This window comes from Ailuropoda melanoleuca, chromosome 10 (assembly GCF_002007445.2).
Source record: "Ailuropoda melanoleuca isolate Jingjing chromosome 10, ASM200744v2, whole genome shotgun sequence".
NCBI lineage: Eukaryota > Metazoa > Chordata > Mammalia > Carnivora > Ursidae > Ailuropoda > Ailuropoda melanoleuca.
In genome coordinates, this window is record NC_048227.1 from 97,435,151 (window position 1) to 97,448,995 (window position 13,845).

Consider the following 13,845-nt stretch of genomic DNA (forward strand, 5'->3'; position numbering starts at 1 on the left):
GGAAAAAGAAGATGTGTGTGTGTGTGTGTGTGTGTGTGTGTGTGTGTGTGTGTGACAGATAGATAGATTAGATAGATAGATAGATAGATATAATGGAATATTACTCAGCCATCAAAAAGAATGAAATTTTGTCATTTGTGATGACATGGGTGGAGCTAGAGAGTATTATACTAAGTGAAATATGTCAGTCAGAGAAAAACAAATGGCATATGATTTCACTCATATGTGGAATTTAATAAACAAAGCAAATGAACAAAGGGGGGGGAAAAAGAGAGAGAGGCAAACCGAGAAACAGACTCTTAATTGTAGAGAACAATATGATGGTTACCAGAGGGGAGAGGGGTGAGGAGATGGGGTAAATAGGTGATGGGGATTAAGAAGGGCACTTGTGATGAGCACAGGGTGATGTATGGAAGTGTTGAATTGTTATATTGTACACCTGAAACTAACACTACACTGTGTGTTAACTGATTGGAATTTAAATGAAAACTTAAAAAAAACTTTAGCACGTACTTCCTGAGAACAAATATCCTACCACGATTACATAATAATAAGCGTACTTGGGAAATTTGAAGTGCTATCATTATATAATATGCAGTTCAAATTTTTCCCAATTGTCTCAGGAATGTCCTTTTCAGTCTGGGTATTTATTATATTTTATTTTAAATCCAGGACTCACTCAAGGTCACCATTGCATATATTGTCATATGCATATAGCTTCTTTTGTCTTTGACAACCGACATTTTTGCAGAGTCCACCTTTTTTTTATTNCCCCCCTTTTCTTTATCCCTTTCTTCCCCTACCGATCCTCCTAGTTCTTATGTTCCATAGATGAGAGAAATCATATGATAATTGTCTTTCTCTGCTTGACTTATTTCACTTAGCATTATCTCCTCCAGTGCCGTCCATGTTGCAGCAAATGTTGAGAATTCGTTCTTTCTGATAGCTGAGTAATATTCCATTGTATATATGGACCACAGCTTCTTAATCCAGTCATCTGTTGAAGGGCATCTCGGCTCCTTCCATGATTTGGCTATTGTGGACAATGCAGCTATGAACATTGGGGTGCATATGGCCCTTCTCTTTACTACGTCTGTATCTTTGGGGTAAACACCCAGTAGTGCAATGGCTGGGTCATAGGGTAGTTCAATTTTTAACTTTTTAAGGGACCTCCACACTGTTTTCCAGAGTGGCTGTACCAACTTGCATTCCCACCAACCAATGTAGGAGGGATCCCCTTTCTCCACATCCTCTCCAACAATTGTTGTTTCTTGTCTTGTCTATTTTTGCCATTCTAACTGGCATAAGGTGGTATCTCAGTGTAGAGTCCACTTGTTTTTGCATAATGTCCCTCAAAACTGAATTTATCTAATTGTTTCTTCACAATTAGACTCAGGTGAAAATTTTGGCAGAGGCACACATGTGAAGTGGGAATGCTTTTTTTTTATATATACATTAGAAAAAAACAAAATAGTCAGATTAACATTTTCTTTCAATCATTAACACTTGGGGATTGCCTCCTATAAAGCAAATTTAGTGTCACGGTTTGCAATTTACAAAATGCTCTGATATGGATTCATTTACTTAATGTGCACACCCACCCCACAAGGTGGGTATTTGTAATTATGTTTTCTTGCTGAATGCAAATTTATCCAAGTTTATCAAACCAAGAAGACTGTATCTATGGCCAAATTTTAAGCGTAGAAATACCATAAACATCATGCTGAGGAAGAAGCCCTGTGCTTTCATGTCAAATAAATCTAGACATTTTTTCTCTTCTACAACCTGCAACACTCCATTGTCCAAACTTCGTGCCTTACAGTTTTAGTTGTATGTTCAATTATAAGGTAATGTAATATTATGCTTTATCAAAACATTTCCAACTGTAATGGTTTGAAATTACAATAATCAAAGCGGAAACAATATAAAAGTGGATCAGTGTTAGCTGTATTGAATGCCAAGTAATTGGCTTTTGTTCATGTTTATGTCTTTGCATTTCGTACAACTAGTAATTCACCAGCTCTTCTTTTCTCCCCGAAGATTTTTTTGTCAATTCCTTCTACTTCCCAGAGCATGAAAACAGCATTGTTTCATAGCATAGTCATCAGTATTTGTACAAGGACTTCTTAGCATATTAAATTAATAACTTTTTCATTTTCCTTTTACCCTCGGGCCTCACAACCTCAGTATTGTTTAGTTTAGGGTCAAATCAAGAAAAGTTTGGCTATCAGTGTATGTAACTTGCTTCACAATCAGTAGCATAGATCTTTAAGTAGACATTCCAGCCAGAAAGAGCATAAAGAGGTTTTCCAAACTGGGAGTTAAGGGTACTGATGGGGAGAAAAGCCAGACAACTTTTACAGTAATACTGAAATTCAGAAAGCAGTACCACCCATGTCCAGGTAAGGACAAGTGCAGATGCTTATTTGGGTGGTATTCACACTCAGATATACTATCTAAATCATTTTCAGTTTTGAAAGGTCTTGAAGAAATAGGGTGATATTTTCCACTGATAAAAACCACTTTGCCAGAGAGCCTCAAAGTCAGATGACAGACCAGGATCCACTTACATTTTCATCCGTGCACGGTTTCCCAGCACTCGGTGATCTGAATACCTCATTTCAAAGTAAAAGAGTAATTTCAAATGCCTACATAATGGGTGTGATATTACTGTCCTTGTCCAGTGTTCAAATTCATAAGGAAGCAGAGACAGAATCCTGGAAATACTCAACGAAGGAACAAAACTCCTTCAACTTTCACAGAGTTCTGCAAGCATATCATTTTCTTTCGAACTGGCATATTATTCACCCCCTTAAAAGAAAAATCTCCATTTTAATCCTAGGAAATGCATTATTCTCATTGTTCATTTGGGTTAGTTTTCAGGCCAAATACAGTAAAGGAAGCTGCATTTGATACTCCTGCCTTGAGCATGTAAATTGTCGTGGGCCAGAGTGATGAAAAATTTTTCAGCTGTGAAGTCTTTAATAGAACATATATCATTCATTTTTTCCTACCAATCCTCAACAACAGACTATTATCATCAAATGACAATAAGAGAGCCTGCCTGCAGTTAATTTAATCACTGTAATTTCCCCAAAAAATAAAGACTGATGTCTTTTGAAAATTATTTCAATTATGTCTTTGAAAATGAGTTCAAATTTGTTAAAATTACTACTTTCAATACTATATTAACTTCCACCAAGTGTTATTAGTTATTCTCACAATCTTTCTAGAGCAAGAAATGACACCAGTGCCCATTTTTTTTATTCGGTAAAAATTCAACTTTGAGATGCCACAATTATTTTTAAAACTTTGCTCGAGCTCAATTCACTTAAGGTTTAATCTGACCCTTTTCAAATACATCCTGAGAAGCCATTTCTTGGCTTAAAAACAAAAACACCCAAAATTCGTCTTATTGGATCACATAAAATCAAATTATATACCCACTTGAAAATAAGTAGCAGATAAGTAGAGAAAAGGGATTACAGAAACGATGATGAAGATACCAACAGCCATTTATTGAGCTCTAATCATCACTTGATTTGTGCAGTCCTGTGCTAAATGCTGTGCATGCACTGATCATTTCGTTTCCACAACAGCCCTAGAAAATGGGTCCTGTCCTTATTCCCATTTTACAGTAAACACTACTGCCATGAAGTCTGCTTCTCTTGCGGGCATCTGCAGCCTGTGTGCCCCCCAACCTCCGCTAGCCCCCCACCCCCCACACACACCTGTTGCTGACCATTACTTTGATGAGGACTCTTCCTTTGACTACATGATGAGCTCTCTCCCCTCGGAACCCACAGACACTCTAGAAGAAGGAAGGGAAGGAGTAAGAACAGGGAGGGTCAATGCCCAGAGCAATGCCTCCTTCCATGGGGCCAGACTTCCTTGCTCATCTTGGCTTTAAGCAGGGTTCCCAGGGCTCTCCCTCCAGTCCAGCTCCTTTTGGGGACCCAGACTTCAGGCAAGTGTGTATTGTCTAAACTGTAACTGCTGAGAAGTTTTGCCCCCCTTCCCCAGGGCTCTGGGACCCCCTGCGATGCACCTTTCTGAAGTTGTTCAGCTGCTCACCCACCACTCACTGGTTCTGCCAGCGGGGAGGCGACCCGCTTTGACACGCAGGTGCGCCTTAGCAGTGGGTTGGCTGCAGCCTAACATCGCAGACCATGTTGGCAGACTCTCACCCTGACGGGGTCAAAATACTATTATTTTAGATAATTTGAATAATTGTAAATTATTCCAAATTATTAGCTATGTGAAGGAGGCAAAATTCGTGACTCTCAGACTTTTCCATGTTTTGATCCTTGATGTAGGGTGAACTCTGTGTACATTTGATGAGGATGAAGGCAAGCACTGAGAAAAATGAAAACAAGGAAGAGGAACTTAAAGGAAAAGAGGCCTTGGGGGTGAGGAATTCCTAGGGTGTGTTATTGTCTGGACCTTGACCACCAGAGAGGCCAGGCTCGCGGAGGCGGGGGAAAGGAGCTGCCCTAGAAGGGGACTTCAAGAAGGCAGGAGAATTCTAAAAACAGAATTCACCTCTCAGTTTTGTCACTCTCCCCTACTCCGTTTCTCCCAGAGTCCACAATAACATCTTTAAAGCTCATCAGCCCACCCCAAAGTTCCACCACCCTCCCGAGACACTCCCATGAGTAGAGACTCATCTGTCAACTTCCTCCACGTAGGAAAATTCTCCTTCTGTTCCTTTCTCTGACCAAAATGGGTATTTGACATAAAATGCTGTTTACATGGATGCCAGCACCCATGGTTTTGGGTAAAGGCACAGAAACATTAAAGTGAAGGATGCTGACAGGACCCACCCATCCCCAACTTCCCATGGTGGGAGGGAGGAGTGGATAGCCTGCAGGTGCTGAATGTTTATCACACCGTGAATCTTCCCCCTTGCCTTCCCTAATGGTCTAAAGTCACTACATTTCTCGTTGTTTGGTCCTTGCAGCTTCCTGATCACCACGGTGGGCATGTGTTTTAAACCCGAAGTTGATAGACACGTCTGACAGTGGTGCCTGCTATGGGGTGCTGGAAGGGACGAGTTATATTCAAGACCCGTGTTTACCATGTCTTTACTCCAAAGTTGGCTCTCCCAATAACCACATCATCAATTCCACTTCTTAGAAATAAACATTTTGGTATAAAAAAATACATAGTTGCATTGTTATAAACTTAAAAATGCAATAAAAAAGTTAATAAAACAAAAATCACCCATCATCTCAAAGCCCAGAGAGACCTACTGAAGACCCACTGAAGACCTACTCTTCAGTGTATTTCCTGCTCCATTTTCTTCCATCCATTTGGCAAATCTGTAATGTAACCAGGGTATTCTATATATATAGCTTTGTGTCTACAAGGCCTAATCTTAGGGCTCTGCATGGATGTGGATTATAGCTAATAGTTGAGCTGCTTGACAACTCACATTTAGATCCTTTAATCACGGCAGAGGCCCTGACATTCCACTAACTTTACCAGGCATGTATGAGATTTTAGACAGCACCCTAATGAGCTGTAATGCTCTGAAGAGCATTCTTTTCTTATCTCAGTTGTTGAGCAGAAGGTCCTAGGGGGCCGGGTAATCTGAACGTCCACATGTGCATTTTCAGTGTTTGCAAACCAGCACATAAAGCAAAGAAGAGCTTTCGAGAACAAGACCAGTAACACTTTTAAGGCTCCATGATTGGGGCAATCTCAAATATCTCATTGTTTAATGCTTCTATGTTCTTTTAAGGAAAATGCTGCGTAAACGGCAGGATGCAAAGATTGTTTAACTCAAGTTCACTGTTAATAGGAAAACAGAAGATTTAGGATCATGGCTCAATTCTAGAGAACCATAAAATAATTTCCTTAAAAAAACGTAAGGACACATTAGAAAAATATATTGCAATGATATTTCATATACACACCACTTTGATTTAACAATTTCTCAAATTGTCCTCCAAATGTCTTTTTAGAATTAGTTTGTAGAAAATTTCTCAATAATAACTCAGACTAAATTTAAGCCAGCAGCTTAACTTTAACTTCCCAAACACTTCATGAGTTATTAAGTAATCAGTTATAGAATCTCAAATCAAGAGGACACTTTTATTTGTTTGGAATGTGCCCAGTTAATTCAACTGAAAAATGATGCAAGCTCAAAAGAAAGCAAAAGAAATAGAGAGTAGACTTCCTTTAACAAATGACATACTGGGGGTGCCTGAGTGGCTCAGTCCCTTAAGCATCTGCCTTTGGCTCCGGTCATGATCTCAGGGTCCTGGGATCGAGCCCTGCCTCCTACTCCTCCCTCTCCCTCTGCCCCTCTGCTCTTGCTCGCTCTCTCAAATAAATAAATAAAATCTTTTTAAAAAGTGAAATACTGGTAAGGGTCTCTTCTCCTTTCAGTGGAGCATGAGCAACTCTGATTTAGATTACCAGCATCGACGTTTCCCCTTTCTTACTCTCCATCCTCTCCCTCTCTCTCTCTCTCTCTCTCTCACACACACACACACGTGATATCAAAGGAAGAAATGACACCATATTTCTATTTGTTGGGGTATTTCACCCAGAAGCTCTCAGCAAATACTGCTATTTCCTTCACAGAAGGGTTGTGAACCGTCCATGACTTAAAATGCTGCTGTGAAGGATTAGCCTCCTCAAACCCTGACCAGTCAGGCTCCAGCAGGTGGTTTCATGAAGTCAGGTACCTGCTCCCTGCCCAACCGTGTGTCGGAACAGCGAGGGCAGAGGGAGAGCCTAGGGCAGGGCTGCTGAGCCCCTGGGTGGGGCGGGTGTGTCTGCACTTGTTGGTTTCACCTTGGACTGCAGGGCACACTTGCATTCAAAGAAAGGATGCTATGACTTAAAAAAAAATTGTTTTGAAATTGTGAATCGATACCCTTCTGATTTATTTTTCCAAAATTCACACATTCTATGACTGAATAATTTATAAAAGCAATTGTTGGGTTAGCACACAGACAATGAAAACCCATTTTTAGAACTGTTATAAGCCAAGTGAAGCTAATGTGGACATATTACCACCTCTAGGCCACCATCCTACCGCTCATTTTCTAAGACCTCATGCACAAAGGAGGAAATTTTTCCCACTACTATGTGTCTTGCATCTCCTCCCAGAAGGAAAGGACACCTTCTGTCCATCTCCATTAAAACTAAAGGACAGGTTTGGTCTCTTTGTGGGTAAAGACCAAAACAGAGGAAATTTTAGGTTAAACCATTATATCAAGAGTATTCTCACTTATTCTAAACATCTGAACATTTCTATTTTTAATTGAATGTAGACATTGAGAGAAATGGATTTTTTTTCTTTAACAAACAAGCAAAGGAGATACCTCCCATCCAAACTATATTGAAACAAGTAAACATTGTACTTCCCATCAGCTTGGAAGAAGCAGACATTTCATGTGCTCAGCAATTTACTCTGCTCTTAGATGAAATCAATAAACACTCCCCTTCCATAGGTAATAAAATTAGAATTCTTAAATTCGAAAACAGTAGCTTTTATTATTGCCAGCTAGGACTGGCCTTAATGGAGAAGTTACCTTGATACTCGAACCCTGCAAAGAAGAGCTGCTGACCAACTATTCTAAACCCAAAGTGAGTATCTTTGTTAGACTTGCTCCACATGTAACTGGCTTGTAATCAATAAATCTATAAAGTAAGTTAACTCAGCCACTTTCCGAAGCATATATTTTGCAGCCAGTTATCTTAGGGCATTTGCCAGAAAGTTATATTAATCAGTTAAAATATTCCATGTGTGCTGTACTGAGTTTCATAGTTGAAATGAGCATATGGTTCTATCAGGTTTAAATTTTCCAACATAAAATCACTGTAGTCGTATTATGGTCCATGTATCTATGGCCTTAAATATCCTTGTATCTATGAATGGAAATGGATCCCAGACTGTTCCTAGTGGCCTTTTCTCATGCTGATCTTAGGCTGGTATGTTCTGAAATATTTGTCTTATTGGAACCTATAGTAAGATCATACTCCAGCAGCTGGGAACAGGGTCTTTCCAGAAAAGGGTCCACATTCCCAGTGTCAAAGAACTTGGAAAGATTTGGACTCTGAGACATAGTAGGAAAAATTTCCCTCTTCATTCCATCTTGGCCTTGCTCTCTTGAGCCTATAATCTAAGGAATCTTTTTTTTTTTAAGATTTTATTGATTGATTGATTAGAGAGAAAGAGAGAGTGCAAGCACACATGTGCGAAAGAGAGCACAAGCTGGGAGGGTAGGGGCAGAGGGAGAGAGAGAAGCAGACTCCCCACTGAGCAGGGAGCCTGACTCGGGGCTCGACCCCAGGACCCTGAGATCATGACCTGAGCCGAAGGCAGATGTTTAACTGACTGAGCCACTCAGGTGCCCCTACTCTAAGGAATCTTACCAGAGGGTTCTGTGAAGATGCTATGAAGATGGCTGAAGCCTCATAGAGGCAGTCCTTGGAGAGTGCTGGGGAAGAGGAAAGCAAAAAAAATCGCAAGAGGGTGAGCTACCAGTTCTGAGAGCAGGCATCTCTAGAAATGGACATACTCGTTTTGTAGTTAATGGGATATACTTATGTTGCGTACACTTTCTTCCTTGTACGATTAAGTTATTGCTAGCTTTCAAGTATAGTAATAACTTCCTGGAACATTCTACTTCCCACTGGCCAATTCACCTGGCATGATAACATGCTGGCTCAGGGCCAGAAGTCATATTACAATATGAACAAGTCCTGTATCTCCCTGTGTCAGTGGATAGCAGAGGAAAATAAGGCTTCTGATGTGCGGAACCAGAAACAAGTTTATGCGGAATTCTTCCAAATGTAAAGCTCACAGTTGAAAGACACATGAGCGAGAAATCCTAAAAATTTACATTACCAGTAATCAACTGGAAAGCCAGAAGAAGTTTTTCTAAACAATCCATAAAAACAACTTATGCTAGATGGAAGACGGGAATATCTCTCTATGTTCTCCAGGCAAAATGACTTTACAAAATCATTGTCATACAAAGAGGCAACCAAAAAGCACGCAGCTCAAAATGTAGGGGAATGGATTTGAGAGATGGCAGGCACTTACTTTTAAAATTATCTTATTTTTCTGGATTAATGTGTTGCATTTGGTATTTTGTCAGCTTTTCAAAATTTGAAATTTATCCTCATTTCTTTTATGTCTTTTAAATATTAAGTTTCTTACAACTCTCTCTTTGTAATTTTGTATTGTTTTCCCTAAGAAGACACTCCAAATCGTATAAGATTCAGGCCCCACAAAGTCTGGCTCGACCCCGCTATCCGATCCCTCACATGACAGCTTGGTCTCAGCCGGGCTGTGGCAAAGGAGGGGGTGGTGGTAGAGGAGGTTGGGGAGGGGGGGATCTAGGGGCTGCACCCACATCAGTGTGCTCATCTCCCGGGGCCTTGCAATAGTGGTAGTCTGAGATTTCTGATGTCCTCCGGGGCATGAGGATTTCAGGCACAAGATTCGAGGCTGTGTGATCCAGGCACCCCTCCAACCCTGAAATATTAGCATTTGTATGTTGTTAAATACGCCTGCAGGTTTCCTGTTCTCCAAGCTAGTAAAGCATTTGTTTACTTTCCAGCACAGAATAGCTGTATTTTCATGTTTGCCAGGAGTATTAAATCCAACTGGCTGGCTCTCAGTCCATGTCAAACGCTCAGTTACAATAAGCAATACTTATATAATGTGTTCAAAGGCGTATCCATTACTCTATATCCCAGAGTGATTTATTACTCAGAGCGCTGAGACTTCATGAGGACTCTGATTCCCTAAACTTGTATGGAGGATGTAATGTGTGTCTTCTTTTATAGCTTTCATCAGAGTCCCAAATTCATCCACGACATGTAAAAATTAATAATCACTAGTTTACATTTTGAGAGTAAGTACCTCCAACGAGGTGGTACTAAAAACTAATAATACTCCATACCTCCAAAAAGTTTTTTTAAATTACGTTACATAATTTTAAACCCATTTCAACAGTAAGCTGGGCCAGCGGAAACATATGTCATTGATTACACTGAGAAATTATAAGAGATAGACCAATGAAACAAAGGAAGCTTTTAAGCATACCGTTAATTTCATTATAGTGTATCATTACTATGGACTGAATTGGGTTGCCCCCAAAATTCATAGGTTAAAGCTCTAACCCCCAATACGAAGGTATTTTGAGATGGGCCTCTTAGAGGTAATTGGGCCACCAGGTGGAGACCTCATGATGGGCTTAGTGCCCTTAGAGAGAGACGAGAGAGAGCACTCTCTCCTCCTTGTGAAGACACAGCAGGAAGATGGCCCTGTGCAAGCCAGAAAGACAGCTCTCACCAGAAATTGACCATCTCGACACGCTGATCTGGGACTTCCAACCTCCAAAACCGTGAGAAATAAATTTCTGTTGTTTAGGACACCCAGTCAATGGTGTTTTGCTGTAGCAGCTTGAGCTGACTAAGTCATTATGAGGCAAGGTCTATGGATGAAATTTCTCTCTAGTTTCAGTAGACAAAAAGTAGGGCATTTCATTTGATTTTACAGGAGATGCCATCATGAATCTGTAACTGTTTCTTACCCTTTGCGCTGCATATCATGAAACTTAGAATCAGTATGTCATTGTACTCTAGCAAAGATCTAGAGCCTTCCCACATACACTTTGCATCGTCACACTAACCTTTTCTTCTCATCCACTTCCTTGCAATTTCATTCCATTTTGCTGTATGCATTTATGCAACTTGCCTCAAATCCTTTCACAAACAAGGCAGATTCTAAGTAACAATATGAAACAAATGAAGGAATGACATTTCCACTTGAGAATTAAAAACACAAGTGTTCATTACTGCATTTGGAACTATATACAAATAAGTATTTGAAGAAATTTATCTCAACCATGCTCACAAACCTGTGAAAATGATTTATGTATGCCAGGCATTCTTAACTTAGGGCTCCTAGACAGTCCAGGAGCCTGTACACTTAGATGGGGGAAACTGATCTTCATTCTCACTGATCTCTAACTGAAATATAACATTTCCTTCAAATACAAATGTTGGCAACAAACCACGGAAGTATTTAGCAGTATCTGTGAATTTGCTTCCTGTAGAAATCCCAGGTACACTCGTCTCCCATTGGGGTTGTCGCAGCTATCCGAAAATATCACTTACACTCATCATCACCTTCAAATGTCACTACACTTGCTGCTGCTAGATTGTTAATTAATGCATTGATTAAAAAAAAACTTATTATTTCTATATCACAAATTTTTTATAATTATATTTTTATGTATTTGGTTTCCTTGTAGTCCTTTGTATTCTGTTTTATACATTTCAAAGCATCATTCTGAAAAGGGGTCCTTAGGCTTCCTAGGACCACCAAGGGTGTCCAGGGCATAAACCAAGTTAAAACTCTGACAAACACAAATGGTATTTAAGTAAGATCTTTAAGAGTGTTTACAAATATCTTCCTGAGATCTGTACTGAGATAATTAGGGAGTGGTGGCTTCTCTTGATTGGACAACAGTGGCATCCTCCTGTCAATAAAAGGGAATAGGAGAAGTGGCATGAATCTTCCTATCTCATTGACAAGATAATGTCACAATGAGCCCACACCAGCAAACCTATTTCTTAGGTCTGCACTCGCAACTTCTGAAAAAAACATCTAACAGCTTTGTGAAACTTGGGGTCAGCATTTCTCTTACTGAGAGAGGAAAAAAACCAATTGATTTAACATTTCAAATCCCGACTAAGAAGCAGTACGTTTGACTCAATCATGTAAAGACTCATTATCTATTTTGCAAATTATCTGAGCCCCTCCTTTTATTTTTTTTCTCTCTCTTGCATGTCAGACTTCTTTTGAATTTTCATCAGACACTTTGGCACTTTTAGCACAATTATAATAGGGCAAGAATAAGGAAGTAAAACAAAAGGCTGTCAGTATGATTACTTAACACACACTTCAAAATTATTTTTAGTTACTGTTGTGACATTCACAATGAGGACCTGGTACAAAGAAGTGTGAGTGTCTGTGCGGGTGTGTTGAGGGGGAGGGTATAGCACCTCCAAACAGCCATCAGCAAAGGCCTTTGTCCCCACTTCCCAAGTCCGTGGATCTAAGATTAGGAGAGGGAACATGGACCGATTAGGGAGATTCCCCGCCCCACAACACTGCAGCTCCAGCGGGAAGGCCAGAGTAAGGAAGCATAGTGGATCCCTGCGGTGGTGGAGTTTCTTCCCACTCTCCTCTGGGCCAAAAAGAGGATATTATCCCTGGGCCACTTACCCCATTTCATTGGAAGTGAGAGTTCATAAATAAATAAGGCACCAGATTATCTAAAATCTGAGTATACATCACTTTGTATAATTAGCAAGCTTTCCAGATGGCTGACTTCTTATCCTTTCAAGCAGTTACACCTTTTTCATGTTAGTTCTCTTAGACGACTGAATGTATTGTAAATGTACAATACATACTTCCTACACACTTAGAAAAATAGCCTGAAATTAGTTTAATCTTCTACTGATGACTCTGGGTCAACACTGAAAACATCCGCTTTCTTTCATGGACACGTTACAGGGGTAATTTCCAGTATCCACACAGGGTCTTTGACCCTTATCAGAACTGCTGCTGAGACTTTGGGTCCCTGAAGCTGCTTTTTCCATTTTTGTCTAATCCTTTCCTGTCAGACATTGCTTTTATCCTCCAACTAGATTTGAAACCAGATATGTCATCCTGAATAGATTGAGGGCTTGAGGACATCTTGAATGGAATAAAAAGCACAATGCGCGAGATTTATTATTTGTTGTTTACATCTATTTGAGCATTCATAGAGTTTTACTGATTTGCTGATTTTTGTCAAGTGCAAGATGTGTGAATTTATAATATAACTTCCAAATAAATGAGATTCAACTCTACTCGGTTTCTGTGAAAATCCACCAGAGGGGCTTCATTGTTCCCATATGCATGTCTATATACAAACTCAAAACAGAGTTTATCCCACTTCTGGCTGACAGCAAGCTTCTGTTGTTGAGTTAGCATCCTGAATTCAGTAACCGAAATATTTACAGACCTTGACAACCCAAACCACTAGGTCCCACTGTCTGAAATATCTGAGTCACATACTCGTTTTCACAGAGGCAGCAAAACCAAGTGCTCCCACTTCCTCTTTCACCCAAGCCTTTATTTGTCTCATTGGGTTGTAACCACACGATGTGGTGGAAGGACTGTGGACGTATATTGAAATCCTGCTTCTGCCTCCAACTCACTGTGGAACTTTGGGGAAACTACTTTTTCTTAAGTCTAAAGTGTTTTCACTGTTAATGAATATAATATCACTTGGGACTCAGAGTGTTTGTGAGAATGAAGTAACATCATTTCCATAAATTTACCCAGGTTTATGTCAGGCACTTAAACAGACGCTTAAGAATTGTTTGCTTCCTGTCCTTTCCATGTTCCTTTATTTTCATGTTTATTGACTTTGCAGCACCCAGATATATAGATCACCTTCAAAATACATAGTTACTGTCTTCAGTGAGGCACTTTTGATCACCGGCTAATAGCTTTAGTAACACTTCCTAAGTCCCCTTCAGATTATGAATACAGTTGTATGACAGCACTTCCCACAGTGTCTTAAGAACATGTACACGCAAGCCTATCAGCCCTCAGACTCAGAATTTCTAGAGGTGAGGGCTGACATCTCATGCACTATTATATTCCCAACTCTTAGCCCCTTACCTAGGACATTTGCGAACATTTAATAGATGAATAAAAGAATGAATTACCATTTAGATACCTTAAACAAAAGTTTGCATGTATTAGGAATTTCCCAATTTGGTATCATAAAAATTTGGATCAGGGGGCACCTGGGT

General features: G+C 39.9%; 1 protein-coding gene across 7 annotated transcripts in view; it reads right to left on the reverse strand.

Moving 5' to 3' along the window:
- IPCEF1 (interaction protein for cytohesin exchange factors 1) overlaps window positions 1-13,845 on the reverse strand; it is a 172,421-nt gene that overhangs the window by 123,963 nt on the left and 34,613 nt on the right. For 5 of the 7 annotated variants that reach the window (XM_034669344.1, XM_034669340.1, XM_034669343.1 and 2 more), the window contains exon 2: window positions 9,378-9,499. The exons of the other annotated variants lie outside the window; for them this stretch is intronic. The gene's annotated coding sequence lies outside the window, so the exon portion shown is untranslated. The remainder of the gene's footprint in view (window positions 1-9,377; window positions 9,500-13,845) is intronic. 7 annotated transcript variants of the gene reach the window in all.